The following is a 13,686-nucleotide window of genomic DNA, read 5'->3' as shown; positions in this document are numbered from 1 at the left end:
TGAGGTCAGGAGATCGAGACCAGCCTGGCCAACATGGTGAAACCCCATCTCTACGAAAAATACAAAAATAAGCCAGGTGTGGTGGTGCGCACCTGTAGTCCCAGCTACTTGGGAGGCTGAGGCAGGAGAATCACTTGAACTCAGGACGTAGAGGTTGCAGTGAGCCAAGACTGTGCCACAGCACTCCAGCCTGGCAACAGAGTGAGACTCCATCAAAAAGAAAAAAAAAAGAATAGGAATGAAAGAAATACTAGTAAAAGATGATGCCAAAAAAAATGCTGTAGTACAGGTGAGAAAATGCACCGCCTTCTAAGAAATTCCATTTTTATTGGGGTTAAGGTATCATGTGTTGCCACAGCAACTGCCAAGAAAAATCCATTTTAAGAAAGGTGCTCTGCTGCAGAGCTCATGTACTTTGATTCTGAAATATAAAGTGAAAATGTAAAAATAACTGCAATTTTCTTAACGATCTTAAAAATACTCATTTCCCCCCTTCTTTCAATACCATTTCCTCTTCAGGTACTTTATTCTAACTGGCGTCCTCTCAAACTAAGCACGCAGCGCAATAGGAGTCCTCCGTTCCCTGTTCATAGGAAGCGTTCCACCGCGAGGGAGTGAAGCCTGCTGCTTAACGGGCCTGGGACTCCAAGGCAAGGGGGTGGCTGATGCAGGAAGCAGTTGCCGACCTCTGTTGTTTGAAGGGTGGCATGAACTAGTTTCTAGAAAGGGTTATATTTTCAAGACCATTTTCTGATCCCGTGGAGAGCAAGTTAGCTTTAGCATGAGTGAACGGTTCAAACCTAGCACTTTAATTAGGTTTAGATGCTCTAAATCCAGCTTCAGGTAGTTCAAAAGATTCTCTGACACCAAAAATAAAACAAGGGTCTGGTAAGTCTACCTCTAAGGATTCACACACAGAGAAAAGACAGAAAATGGGTAAGACAGTCGAAGACCAGAAACTTACTAATAAACTGTCTGAATTTGTTCATGAATCAAAGACTTAAATTCTGAATAAGATTGAGGTTGTCACTGGGGCAGCAAAGACTCAGAAGAGGAGCTCAGACAGTGATCCATCCTAAAGCACGAATTACTGCGGAAGCCGGGCCAACAGTGATGGCAAAGGGAACCGAATAGAAGAACAGGCCCTTATCATAAATGCTCCCTCGGATAATATCACTCCTGACACTGAAGATCCAGAACCAAAACCTATGATCATTGGCACCAATAATGTGTTTGAAGTTGGTTGTCATTCCCAAGTCATGAAAATGGGAGATAATAATGTCATTGAATTAAAAGCATATGTAGGCAGAAATGTAATATTGACAAGTGGCTGCCTCACTGGGGCTTGCTGTAACCTAAATACTTTTGAAATCATCCCTGAGAATATGGTGATCTATGGTGCAGACTGCCTGCCTTCGTCGGGTGCAGGCTGAGCGACTGCAGCCCCAGACACTACAGCTGGATTTCTTGATGAAAATCTTGCCAAATTACCACCACCTAAAGAAGACTATGAAAGGAAGCTCAACTCCAGCAAAGAACTAAGAACAGTACATGCCATGAAGATAACATTTTGTCTTTGACTGCTGTCTTTTGAATGGGCCACAGTGTTTATGTACTCTTAGCAATTCACAGAATAATACATATTGACTTCATTTTGTAAAATTGGGTTGAGAGGAGAGTAATGGATTTTCATTGTAACTGTCCTTTGTAATTCATATAAAATGTATTATTTTCCTATAACCTTGCTTCTTTTCTGATAATTGGCAGATTTAGCTTTCTTTTGTTATATAAACTGCTAGCCACAAATTTTAGTTATGTAAAAGACTACCCATGACAAGAAAGGACATATTGTTATGTATTTATATTCTAGCATAGACTAAACTGAATAAAATGCTGGTAACAGGAAAAAAAAATTGAGGTTGTGATGTAAAATAAACATGTGAATATTAAAATTTTGGACAGTATTTTGCATATAAGCAGTACTCTTTACTTCCTGATGGAGATGGCAAAGCTGAAACCATATTACAGAGCTCCTATTAATAAATGTGGCCTTGGGAGGTACTCATTTAGAATTTCACAAGACACATGTAGTGGAGATTTTATTCAGCAGCATTCATTCCAGCATTTACTCCAGCATTATTCACCAGTTTTCTGGTAACTGGAATCTACCCCTCTCCCATTCTCTGTCCCACCCAAGGGTCAAGGGTAGAGTATGTGACAGGACCCTAAGGCAACCATCACATCACATTATCTGGAGCCATAACTATTTAGGGCCTGGGAACATGAGTCAAGTCCAGGTAACCAGAGTCACTGATAGTCAAAGGATGCAGATTCTCTCACCCACCAGACTTTCCCCGTGGATGTCATTCTGGAATTGTGACAACCATCTTGCTACCCTCAGTAAGAAGTGAACTGAGGGTTTTGGCAATCCAGGGGAAGAACTGAGAAGTGGAGAAAAATAAACTGAGCCCTTTATCCATCCATACCTAAAGTTAGCCCTGTCCTTGGATTTTTCAGCTTGGGTTAGATTTTCTGTCCCTTGCAACCCAAACGGTCTGAATTGACACAACACAGAATATGCAAAATATTCACTTACATTTATGTGTGTCGCATCTGTTAGACCAGGGGTCAACAGACTTCAGCCTGCAGACCAAATTTGGCACACTGCTTGTTTTTGTAAATAAAGATTTCCTGTAACACAGCCATGCTCATTTGTTTACTTACTGTCTGTGATTGCTTTCTCACGACAATGGCAGTATTGAGTAGTCTTGACAGAGACCTTATGGCTCACAAGCCCTGAAACATTTGTTATCTGGCCCTTTATAGAAAGTTGGTTGACCCCTGCAACTAGACTGAGCTCCACTAGGTAGGGACTGTGTTGGTGTTGCTGACTGCTACGGCCTCAGCATTTAGCTTGGTGTCTGGCACATGGTAGCAACTCAATACCATAAATATTTGCTGATGAATGAATGAATCAGACAGAGCTTACAACCTTTGGTGTTAAGTCAGTCTTTGTCTCAAAATGACAAGGTCTTCAGAATGTCTAGAGTAAACTCATCACACACACTTTCCCTAAAGACAAAGAGAAGATTCTGTCATCTCAGTATTACAGTTCTTAATCAGCACAGTGGCTATTAATAAGTAGGCTGGCTTCAAAGCTGAGAAAGTCGGAGGCAAACACCAGGGCCTACAGGGCTGCTGAGATCAAAGGGGATCTTAGAGATTCACCCCGAAGGAGGGGAGCTGGTTTCATCATGTTCTTTCCTCCTCTGCGCTTCTCCGGTTTACTCGCTATCAGACTTTTTATATGGTTGAGATAGTCAATGACTCATGCCTCTTTTCTTCTAAAACCAAATGCCAGCTCCTTTCTTGCTAGAATATATAATTTTGGTCTAATTTCTAATGTTTTTCTTCTTACTAATAACATTCCTAATACGTTTTCTTTCCTTAGGTTGATATATACTATGAACACTCCACTCTTTCGAAGAAGAGTTGGTACAGGTCCTAAAGCAGTTTGAACAGTTCAGCAATTCTATAGGCATGGGATGAGAAAGGCTGAATGTAGAGAGTCTGGACAGGTACGTGTTGAAGAACGTGAATATTTGGAGGACCAAGTTCAAACAAGTTGGAAGGAAGCACCTTGTCTATGTTGCAAGGTATATCCCTGAAAGCGTCTGGGGAAAACCTGGGGGAGGGAGAGGGTGTTTTTCACTTCTGTTTATAATGTCTGACTTTCCTCTCAGAAAGAGGGTGACTAGGCCTTTTTGGTTGGGGCTAGACTTCCTAAAAAAGGTAGTTTTCATCAACAAAGGACCAAAACCCCAACCAAAGGGTAGGTGGAGAAAGACTCTTGAGGTTTATAACTGACTTTGCTAATAAAAGACCCAAGAAGACCTACCGAATAAGGCTGATACTCAGAGAGACTCATGGGGGTTTTGGAGTCTCCCTGATATTTACAATTTGTACATAGAAGTAAGGTTGGAGCACTCGGAACATAGCAAATGCTTAGTAAATATTGCTTTAATGAGTAAACGGCTGAACAAAGTTGTTGTTGAATAGGTAGGTGGCACCTTGAAATTATGGAGGGTAGTAAAGGTTATATCAACAAATTGAGATGGAATGTAGTAAAAAATAGAAAAAGCAAAGAAAACCCCACATTATGAACACCTTATATGTGCCAGATACTGTATTAAGCAATTGATGCATAATCTTTTACATACTGTGATGATTCTAATTCTTACATACAATTTGGAAGACAGACATTATCTACTCACTTCATCGAGAAGGAAATAGGTTCACAGTGCATTAACTGTTGGAACCACGATTGAAACCTGACATCTAACCCTGTACTGTGCCCATTTATTACTGGGAGGTGGAGAAGGGAAGAAGATTGATCTAGAAGTATTGTGATGAAATCTCAGGACAGAAGATTCTGGGATTCGGGGGGCAGCTGGGAGCTGCTGGAGTGATCTAGGAAAGTGAGGAACTCCTAATCTGATCTCAGGTGACGGCTATGGGAAGGTCATAAAATAGAAGCTGATTAATTACCTGTCTTTGTAGAATAGAAACAAGAGATGAGTTATATGAGAATATATGCTTCAGCCATATGCCTAGAAGAAGGGTGATGTCCCTGCAGAGACAAGGCAATGGGTACAGTACAGGGAGTTGGTCTGGGTGTGGGTAGGACACAAGGTATGTTTGGGGGTTTGCATGTACTTAGTTTGAGAAGCAGAGGAGACATTCATGAGGAAATATGCAAGTGGAGCTCAGGAGAAAAGCAGGACTAGAGACCCAAGAATCACAGGCCAGAAGAAGAAGCTGCAGTCCTGGGAATGGAAGAGCTCTCTGAAGGGGAAAGGGGAGAACAGGAATGTCCCAGGAGCCAAGGCTCATCTATAAGGGACTTCCATATTTAGGATGCAGGAGAAGGAAGCAGAAGCAGGGAATGACCAGAAATGGCCCTAGAGATGAGATGAAAGTTAGGAGAGTGGGGAGCAAGGCTTTGGGGTTCCCAAGAGTAGGAGGGAAAGTAGGTGTTAGGTGCTGCTGAGATCAAGGAAAATAAGCAAGAAGACCAGGCCATTTCGGTTGCAGTGAGGCGAGATTGCGCCACTGCACTCCAGCCTGGGCGACAGAGTGAGACTCTATCTCAAAAAAAAAAGAAAAAAAAAAAAAAAAAAAAGAAAAGAAAGACCAGGCCATCTCTATCCCCTGCCTTGAATATCACCACCGCATAGGAAATAGAGTGGTCTAGATAGCAGATTAATCACGAGAGATTTTGGTGAGCAGCAGTGCTACAAATAGGGGAGTTTAAGAAGAAATTAATTTGTTGATAAACATATAGTTTCCTATTTTAAAGCAAAACTTAAAATAAAAGATCCACATCTAACCTTCAGTTAAATATCGTTCAAGTATCTGATTTCGACAGAGTTCTGACCTGGTTTGAGGGCATTTTTCAAAAGAGGCAAGCTATGACTGCTCTTTCTTTTCTGCATATTTAAACTCGACAATTATAAATAAGATAAACCTCTCCCTCAAAGTACCAATTATCTCCTTATGTTTGAGAAGACATGAGTTGCCAGATATGGTATTCTATACAAAACACAAAATAGGAAGACAAAGGCAGCCGTTGTCCCACTGGTGCACCCCGGATTTACTCAGGCAGTTCGAATGAACACTAATGAAGATTTTGTGCATAAATCCCCCCACCTTCCAGCTAAAGGGAACCGAGACCCCACAACCTCACAGCAGAACATTTCTTAACACCATTGTAAACACTGACTCCATTCAGGAGTTGTTCACCTTTACACAGCGGAGAGAAAAGAAATTTTTGTTCGATTAAAACTTAGGGAGTGTGACATCATCAAAAGACTTCCTTTAGGCTTTTCTAAAAGAAAAAAGCTTATACTTTTTACATGAGGAGTAAAAAGGAGCTTCAGAAATACATAACTGACATATAAGAGGCCAGGAAGGGAACAGGAGACATCAGTAACTCCTATGTTACTGATGCAGGATAATGGAGGCCTTTACAGAGGTGATGAGATTTGACTGGAACATTGAAGAACGAGTAGGAACTTTCAAGATGGATGAGAGGAAGAAAAAACGGCTAGCCTGGGAAAGGGCAGGAAGCATAGGGGTGACTGCGTGTGGCATGCTTCGGGACTGTCACAGGGTAGAGTATGGGTGGAGGTCATGGGGTGGGCAGGGGATAAGTGAGATAGGTGGAGACAAGGTGGTTAGGACTTTGAAGCTTATGCCAAGGTACCTGGGCTTTATTTTGAAGACAATGGAAAAACTAACTCAAGGTTTCTGATTGGAGATTAATATATCTTGATTTCCCCTCCCCTCCCCTCCCCTTCCCTTCCCTTCCCTCCCCTCTTTCTTCTCATTTCTTTCTTTTTCAGATAGGTTCTCACTCTGTCACCCAGGCTGGAGTGCAGTGATGCAACCACAGCTCACTTCAGGCTCCACCTCCTGGTCTTAGGTGATCCTTCCACCTCAACCTCCCAAGGAGCTGGGACTACAGGCATGTACCACCATGCTCTGCTAATTTTGGTATTTTTTTTTTTTTGTAAAAACAAGGTTTTTGCCACGTTGCCCAGCCCAGGCTCAGCAATTCACCCGCTTGAGATGAGCTCAAGCAATCCACCTGCTTTGGCCTCCCAAAGTGCCGCCTGGCCATACCTTGATTTCTGTTACAGGAAGAGAAACCTAATGTCTTCATCATGCTTCTAGTTTTTTCTTCTCCAGCTGATTCTCCAAACTGTTGTATGTTTCTCTAAAATGCAGATCTGATCATCTCACCCCAACTCCACTCCCATATAAAAACAGTTCTGTGATTTCTTTTATCTGTAGATTAAAGACAACCTCCTTTGCATGGATCATCTAAGAACCTTCTCATATGATCTTAGACTAATTTTCCAGGACCTTGTGCTCCAGTAATGACTTGGCATTTTCCCCAAAAGTCCCACGTCATGTTGTGACTCATGCCTTTGCACATGCTATTCTATGCTCCTCTGCATCCTTCCTTCCTCTGAACTGGCTAGAGAACCGCTCTCCATTCTTACATAGGACCTTCTCCATGACACTCTTCCTCAACCTTCCAGTCACAGTAACCAACCTCTCCACTAAAATGCTTTGGTATTATGTTCATCTAACAAGTTATTGGTTGACACTTACGGAGTGTTTTCTATGTGCTAGGTACCATATTGTACTCTTTTGCATATATCGTATTTCATTTAATCTTCCATGAATGCTATATGGTACTTTTATGGCTGTTCACGTAAGAAGACATAGACTTATCCATAGTCACACAGCTACGTGGTACCTGAGTTGGGACCTGTATGAGGTCTTCCTTACCCGAGAGCCTCCGCTTGTACTTCATTATCAGATACTATTGTAACTATGGATTTGCACACTGCTTTCTCCTATTAGACTGTGGGTTCCCTGAGAGCAAGTTCTATGTTAAACTGGAGATCAATGCTATTTCAAAATTATATAATATTAAATAATTATTCTTTTGAAGTTTGAGACCATTACATGGACTGTCTTTGCCAATGTAAAGACATTTTTGCTAACCTATTATGTAGGCTGGAGTTTGCATGAAGCAGAACATATCCAACCACGTAGACCTGGGCTCACTTAATTGGCGTTACACCTGCTCTAGGTAAGATGGAGAAATGGCAGCCAGTTAGTAGTTCACTTTCCATCTTTCAAGAGAGATTGATGTCTATATTTTTTTTACACAGCAGATAAACTGGTAATGAATATATATATATATATATATATATATATATATATATATATGTGTTTATTTATTTATTAAAAACATTTTTTTGAGATAGGGTCTTACTCTGTCACCCAGGCTAGAGTGCAGTGATGCAGTCATGACTCACTGCAGCCTCAACTTCATGAGCTCAGATGATCCTCCCACCTTGGCCTCCTGAGGAGCTGGGACCACAGGTGGGCACCACCACGCCTGACTAAGTTCTGTATTTTTTATAGAGACAGGGTTTTGCCATGTTGCCTAGCCTGGTAGTAATGAATACTAACTTGGCTTGGTCCACTTAGACATAAATGAAAGTACAGTTTCTGTTAGAAACCCTTACATAAGAATATGAAAAAGATAAGTACACTGTTACTGACTTAGACAAAACCAGTGCAACCTTAAGAAACGGTACTGGGAGGGCAATAGTTACGTTAGATTGAGCAAGAGGCTTCATCTTCTAATCTTTTTTTCATGATTATTTTCACTAGTGTGCTCTTTTAGGAATGTTTCTGTGCATTCTTTATAAAACTGTTGCCCAGATCTTTTTTAAAATCACATCAAACCAAAAAAGGTCAAATAAAGAGCAGGAAGATTTTGTTCTTTCTGTTGAAGGCATTTCTTTAATATTAAAAATGTACTGAAATGTAGAAATCATATTCTGATGATGTCTGAAAAGAATTCATGGTAAAGAGTGAAAAGACAAAGAAAAAAGCTCTCAGCAATCACTGGTGGCTGAGGGCCGCGGGGTCCTCATTGGGACAGCTTTTCTCTTTACTTCAAATGGCAGAAAAAATTCACGATTTAAAATGAGAAAAAAAATCCTAAACACGTGTGGGTATGATGATGAATGCCACTCTTCATGTTCATTGGCCCACATGGTAAAACATATTATGGTGAAAATCCCAACTTCATTTGTAAGCGGAAACAAACAGAAAGGGCATCTTTTCTTATTCAAATAGAGTTCTAGAGGGTGTGTTTTTGCTTTATTTCCAACCATAAGAGGCTCCCATCTGAAGGATCTTTCTGTGTAGCTTGAGTGCCCAAGTTGGAAACTTAGGTCTCTACAGCAATTTCATTCCCTCTCTTTATCTTGCACATGTATTTAAAACTGACGTCGGCAGCCGAAAGGCTAAGATTTTAGGGTTAAGGATACTATTTTATCTTGCATGATGTTAACCTTTTTCATCCAGCTTTGAGAAAACTCTTTTTTTCTCCTTCATTTTGATGAGCTGAATTAATCTTGCTTCTTTATGTTCCTTAGGAAGCTTTAAAACACGAAGACAGGTGAGACCAAATCCCTGTACTAAAGGCGGCTTATGTGATCTTTGTCATAGCCAGTAATCTTGGAAATATAAGGGTTGTTGTATTGTAAACTTAGGTTAATATATATTTTAAATGTCCCTTAAGGCAAAGTAGATGTTTGATGGAATGAGAATTTTCAAAAGACTTGTCTGAGATTTTTTTATTTAGTCTACACATGGTATAGCTCAACTTAGTTTGTGGATCACATATGGCAACCATAAGAAGTCTGAGAGAAAAAGTGGGGTGGCCGGGCGCGGTGGCTCAAGCCTGTAATCCCAGCACTTTGGGAGGCCGAGATGGGCGGATCACAAGGTCAGGAGATCGAGACCATCCTGGCTAACACGGTGAAACCCCGTCTCTACTAAAAAATACAAAAAAACTAGCCGGGCGAGGTGGCGGGCGCCTGTAGTCCCAGCTACTCGGGAGGCTGAGGCAGGAGAAAGGCATAAACCTAGGAGGCGGAGCTTGCAGTGAGCTGAGATCCGGCCACTGCGCTCCAGCCTGGGCGACAGAGCGAGACTCTGTCTCAAAAAAAAAAAAAAAAAGTGGGGTGGCCAGTAGAAGGTAGGAGCTCTGTCGCCCAGGCTGGAGCGCAGTGGCCGGATCTCAGCTCACTGCAAGCTCCGCCTCCTGGGTTCACGCCATTCTCCTGCCTCAGCCTCCCGAGTAGCTGGGACTACAGGCGCCCGCCACCTCGCCCGGCTAGTTTTTTGTGTTTTTTTAGTAGAGACGGGGTTTCACCGTGTTAGCCAGGATGGTCTGGATCTCCTGACCTCGTGATCCGCCCGTCTCGGCCTCCCAAAGTGCTGGGATTACAGGCTTGAGCCACCGCGCCCGGCCTCCCTATATTTCTTAATTTAAACTATTCTGAGCCAATCGAATGGTAGAGACTAGTGGGTAGTTAGGTGAGAAAGTGCTAGGATGGTGGAGCTGCGTAGGAAACCCAGCCCACAACCCAGCACAGAACTAGATATCTGCATTTTATGCCAGCTTCCTCCTTTGCCTCCCTGATCAATGCCGAATGCCCAAGAGTTGACCAGAAGTAGCCTCTGTTCTGTGGAGAACCCAAAGGAAGAATCAAACCCTGTCTTCAAGGGAGTAACAGTTTTGGGGGGAAACAAAATGAACCTATAAACATTATACAAGGCCAAGGCAGGCAGATCACGAGGTCAGGAGATCAAGACTATCTTAGCTAACACGGTGAAACCCCGTCTCTACCAAAAATACAAAAAATTAGCCGGGCGTGTTGGCAGGCACCTGTAGTCCCAGCTACTGGGGAGGCTGAGGCAGGAGAATGGCGTGAACCCGGGAGGCGGAGCTTGCAGTGAGCCGAGATGGCGCCACCGCACTCCAGCCTGGGCGGCAGAACAAGACACTGTCTCCAAAAAAACAAAAACAAAAACAAAAACAAAATTATACATCCAGCTACAAGGAAACTCAGTATAATAGACATTTGGGGAAAGAAAAAGATCTTTGGGCATGGCATTGCTCGGGAAGGTCTGTGGGAGGTGAGTCTTGAGCTATGCTCCCAAAGCTGAGTAGCAGCTGGACAGGCAGAAGTTTGGTAAAAGGAAATTCCAGGTGAAGGAAAACACATGAGCCAAGGCGAAAATGAGTGTGGCTGGTGTGAGAGCTGAGCACCCACACTTGGCTGAGGGCTTGACAGGAGATGCTGGGGAATGCTTAGAAATAATATTGGACAGTCCATCAATTAAGTTTTAAGAGAACTTAAATGTCTGGCAGAGAGATCCAATAAGTGAGTGTGAGGCAGTTGTTTTTCTGAGCAGGGGAATAACACGATGACAATGGTATTTTAGGAAGATTGCCCAGATGTGACGCAGCTAGGAAGAGACCATTTTGTCCAAATCCAAGGTGATTAGGAGTCAAATGAAGATGTCCACAGGGAGAATGGAGAAGGTGAATAGAACTAAAGTGACATTTTGGAGTTAGAAATAACATGACTTGGTGATGACATAGTTATAAGATGTGACTGATGCAGCAGGTAGAGCCCAAGACAATGAATGCCAAGGTTTCCAGCCGTCTTCCTCTCAATCCTGATAACACTCAGCGTCCCCACTGAACTATCTTTGATACCTTTGGTTTCCTGGTTTCCACTCGTCTTTGTCAGCTCAGGCTGCTAAAACAAAACACTGTCGATTGGGTGGCTTAAACAACAAACATTTATTCCTCATAGTTCTAGAGGCTGGGGAATCCAAGATCAGGGTACCAGCACGGTCCAGTTTAGGCGAGGGCTCTCCTGACTTGCAGATGGCTGCCTCCTTACTGTATCCTCACATGGTAGAGAGAGTGCAAGATTTCTCTTACGTCTCTTTTTGTAAGGGCATTAATATCACCATGAAGGCCCTACTCTCATGATCTTCCAAAGGCCCAATTACCTTCCAAAGGCCCCATCTCTAATACCATCACACTGGAGCTTAGAGCTTCAATATTTTGGCGGGGTGAGAGGCATTAACATTCAGCCCATAACACCACCTCAATTTTAATGCCTTTTATTTCCAGACCATAGATTTTTTTTCACCCCCACTTTGCTGTGTCATTGGCCTCCTTTCCATTGGCAAGCCTAGCCCTACACCAAACTGCTAAGACAATGCAGGTCAGGACAGGAGGTACATATAAGAGCCTCAGTCCATCAGCTGGAGACAAGTGAATTCTTCTTGCTATTGCAGACCCAGTATCGGGGTCTCAGGATCAACTCAAGGGTATGCTTCATTAACCCAGTTCATATGCATGGGCTTCGGCCATTCCCTCCTGCCTACTGCTCCAGGTCCTTGCTAGAATTAGAGCACAGGGCAGATGAAAGACGAGCCTAGGATACTGTGGGAGGTTCTGTGGAACAGACCTTTCTCTTTCCTTCCGATATGAGTCTGGAAACATAGGCTCAGGAACTGATAGCAGGTATCTTGCAACCATGAAAAAGACAATTTGTGGAGAATGGAGCCAACAATAAGGGAATAGAGTTAAAAAATGGAGAGAGAATAATTGGCTTTTGGTCACATAATTTGAGCTATTAGATGAAGCCTCCCCTGAAGCCAATGCTACTTCTCAGTTTACATGAAGCAACACATTCTTCTTATTGGTTAAACCATTTGTTCTCCAACCAGTTATTTCTAATAAATTATTTGACTGGGGTTGAGATTCCCTGCTAAGGACCTAGACTTTGCACCCTATAAGCCGGCCCCAGCAGTCCCCCAGCAAGGTAGTGAAGGCCACTCGATTTGAACTCTGCCACACCCTACTGGCTAGACTGGATTGCTTTGGGTACTGACACCTCCCCAGCTCCCAAACCAACTTCCACATCTCCAAATACCTTGCCTACCTCACTGTACACCTGCATTTCAACTGTGATCACTCAAAACTTGCCTACTTTCTGAATTAATGAGTTAGTTTCCTCGTGTAGTCTCTTGGTGACTTAACCTAAAATTTATACACAAAAACTTATGTTGCCGGGTTTTTTGGGCCAAACCCGAACTCTGGGAGCTCCCTGACACCTGCATGCTTTATCCCCAGGCTACCTTCTGTTGCTACAGAAAGTAAACAGCAATAATAAAATACACGCATGCCGTTTCATTAGGGTCATCTACAAGTTCATGCTATTTAACCTCAATGGACCTTCTCCATTGCTGGGCAACCTTTAACTGTTCTCTGTTTTACATAGCGTGGGGGCCTTTTTCATACAATGTCTATCTCATGGGACACCCACATGCTTAGTAGCCAACATTACTGGTGATCTGTTGATGACTGACGCTGCTGTAATCTAGGGTTCATTAGTCCCTTGTGCTGGGTGAAGCCTTTGGTAATACTCAGGCAGCACCAGAGAAAATAACTTTACACAAAGACAAAGAGTTTTGTTATTTGCTGTATGTCTTAATTGATGCAAGTCATCAAAGTAGGAATTGCAGAGAACAAGGCATAAATCAATAAAATAAGTAAATGGAAGTGATTAAAGGACAGAGCCACTTTAAAGCAAGCATTGCCCAATTTCCTGAAAACATAACCAAATTGCTTTGCAAAAGAAATCATAATGGTTTGCTTTTAATTTTTCCTAAAGAGCACTAATAACAAATAATGGAAAGTTCAATTGATAATTAAATTTAAAAAAAACAACACTTCACTTTTGAGCATTCATTCATAAGTGAGGCAGTATTCTTTTCATTCATCAGTGAGGCAGTATTCTTTTCAAATTATTACACTCCGGCAAGGCATACTCAAGGTACTTGGTTCCTTCGTACTCTTTCCCTCCGTATTTCAGATTTTATATGAATGAAACACGATGAGTCATTCCTTTTCTTTGGATCCTTCAGGATATTATTTAAACACTGGCATCTGGTCTAAGGGAAACTTAATGCTAAGTCAGAGGAGTATTTGAAAAATAGTTTACATCTGGTTTTGTACTACCCATCCCTGGAAGTATGCAGGGAGAGTGGAGGAAATGAACACATTGCTGGCTCTCTGGGCTGTGGTGTTGGTGGGGCTGGGTCTTTTGGTGTAATGCATACCACAGCATTCCCTTTTATAAAGTGAGGGATTAGTGCCACCTTCTTTGTAGCAATGTCATGACCTCTATAATGCTTCTTAAATTGAGGACAATGATGGAC

At 42.4% G+C, this 13,686-nt stretch overlaps 1 protein-coding gene and 1 pseudogene across 11 annotated transcripts in view; one reads left to right on the top strand and one right to left on the bottom strand.

The window, feature by feature from the left end:
• The window catches only part of CEP112 (centrosomal protein 112), a 564,728-nt gene that overhangs the window by 19,292 nt on the left and 531,750 nt on the right, over window positions 1-13,686 (bottom strand). The window lies entirely within an intron of this gene.
• Window positions 239-1,591, top strand: LOC117066557 (annotated as a pseudogene).

Source organism: Trachypithecus francoisi, unplaced genomic scaffold (assembly GCF_009764315.1).
Source record: "Trachypithecus francoisi isolate TF-2019V2 unplaced genomic scaffold, Tfra_2.0 Lachesis_group20, whole genome shotgun sequence".
Lineage (NCBI taxonomy): Eukaryota > Metazoa > Chordata > Mammalia > Primates > Cercopithecidae > Trachypithecus > Trachypithecus francoisi.
Note: the sequence above shows the minus strand (reverse complement) of the source record. Positions and strands in the feature narration are given on the sequence as shown.